The sequence below is a fragment of the Oratosquilla oratoria genome, chromosome 40 (assembly GCF_046742065.1).
Source record: "Oratosquilla oratoria isolate Oo_2021 chromosome 40, ASM4674206v1, whole genome shotgun sequence".
Classification (NCBI taxonomy): Eukaryota; Metazoa; Arthropoda; class Malacostraca; order Stomatopoda; family Squillidae; genus Oratosquilla; species Oratosquilla oratoria.
Window position 1 is genome coordinate 15952960 of NC_134816.1, and position 2500 is coordinate 15955459.

Sequence of the window (2500 nt, forward strand, 5' to 3'; positions counted from 1 at the left end):
GAATTGAGGCAACATTCATCATAAAAGATATAATCAAGATAACTTTAATCGAGGCAATTATAATTCACTGCGACAGGAGATGGATTCCCTTGGCTGGATGCGACTGCTCGGCGACAGCCCGAATATTCATACACAACCCAAAAGGAATGTTAAAAAAGAAAGAACACTTGTAAATAAAGAATATTTTAAGAAGTTTTCTTTTTTGCCTTATGAAGGAATTACCTTAAGCTATCTGCAGTTTTCGACTTTGAGTAAATGTTTCATAAAATTAGACACATTTCAAACACGCCAGATAATTTCATTCAGTCGAAATAAACCACGACCTGTTGAGGAGTGTCGCCGAGTTTTCTTTTTTTTTCTATCTAAAGCCATATTATTTGATTCAGTCTTAAGAAATTTCCATTCTTCAAAGTATTGATAATAATAGATCCAATAGGTGATAGAGGAGGTTTTCTTATAAGGCGCTTTCATTATTTTTTTAATAACTTGATTAAAGAATTAATTAGTTGATTGATTTTTTTTTTTTTTTCAGGGTCCCCTCAAGAGGAATCCAGCAACATCTCAGAAGCTGGCAATAGCCACTGGCCGAATCCATTCATCTGTTTGTAAGTTATTCATTCCTGTCCGGAGACAGAGTTCCAGATTAATTATAGGTCTGGACCCATTCTAGTAGGGGTTAGGGACCATGAAGATGCTGTCTAAGAAAAGTCACACTCTATCACAACAAAGTAATGTCGTAGCACAATGGTAAAATTAGACTTAAAACCCACTTTGGGAAAAGAAGAGACGAAAGTAGAAAGTTTCATATATTTCCAGAAATTCATAACAAGAAACTGGTAAGATTATACAACAACAGTGTTTGGTCCAAATTCTTGCTGACAGAAAATGTAGTTGATTTATCAGATGTCACGCTCACTCGCCATGAACTAGAAGTGTTAGGGCTAGGATTTAATTTTGCCATGAAACCAACTACAAACCATGCATTAGATTACATTGTAGAGTTTGACACGTTCTTAGCTTCTAATAAGTTGAAAGTCATTAATCCCCAGTTGCCTAACTTTTACGGTCTCCCAGAAATTCACAAAGAAGGCATTCCTCTTAGACCTATAATATCAAATAGGAATTCATGCACTAATAAGACCTCAAAATGGCTTACGCAGATTTTATCGCCGTTTGTAGGATGTTTCTCAGAGTCTCACATCAAACACTCAGAAGAATTCATAAGTAGAATTAAAAGATATAATATACCAGGGAGCAGCAATATACTAAGTCTTGATGTAGTGTCTTTATTCACAAAAATTGATGTAGCGGAGCTTTTAAAGTTCTTGAAAAGTAAGTTACAACAATACCAGAACCAGCTTCCACTACCAGCATACAATAATTTAAGATCTTTTACAGTACATATATATATCCTTGTTACAGAATGCAGAGGATTTTTTATTTACAAAATAAATAAAGTTGCTGGAGTGAATATATACATTTATATGAATATGAATTAATCAAATTCGTGTCGTGCTAAGGGGTGACCATAATCTTGTCCTGTACTTGTCGGTCACGAGTCTTAAAGGGGACAATCCACGTGTTGACTACAGAATATTGCAGAAGCATGGGATTCTTTTAAAGAATTCCACTATAAACTTAATCGTTTAGCTAACAACATGAAATTTAAAATAGAATGGGAAATAGGTAATAAATTTCCTTTTCAAGACATCTCAGTAATCAGAAATCCGGAGTTTTTGTCATTCAATCTACGGAAAGCCCACACATACATGGAGTTACCTACATTTTTTCAGTCACCATGCGGACAAAATAAAATACTGCGCTGCTTTGGGATTATCTTTACGAGCACTTAGATTATGCAGCCCACAATATTTAGATTCTGAGATAACATCAGTACAAAAACAATTATCAAGATTAGGATACCCAGACTGTTTTTTACAAAAAGCTATTAGGCTAACATCACCTTTTATAAATCTACTTCCCATCCTAAGAAACATACTTGGGATAATAAATGCATAAAATTACCTTTCAAAAACTCCATAAATACAAATTCACAATTATTACCGAAAGATAATATTGACCTTATCTTTAATTATCAAAACAATTTATTCAACAAAGTAGTCAATGTACACCATAGACCAATAGGGGATATAAACCCAGGAGTTTAGTTTATAAATTGCCATGTCTAGATTGTGATGATGTTTACTGGGGACAAACTGGAGGAGACCTGGCAACTTGGATAGAAGAGCTTAATAGTTTAGCAAAATATGGACAAGAGAACTCCGTGGTATTTCAGCACATTGACAATAAAGACTACCGCACAGATTGGGAAGATGCTGAAATTATTTATAAGTCCAAATATAATTTCAGAAGGAAAATCATTTAATCTTCCTTGATAAAGTATTTTCCTAATAATAATATATCAAATGACCAATGGTCACCTAACTACATCACCACCATAGTAGTTAAAAGACTGTTGCCATCCAAACTAACAGTGGAC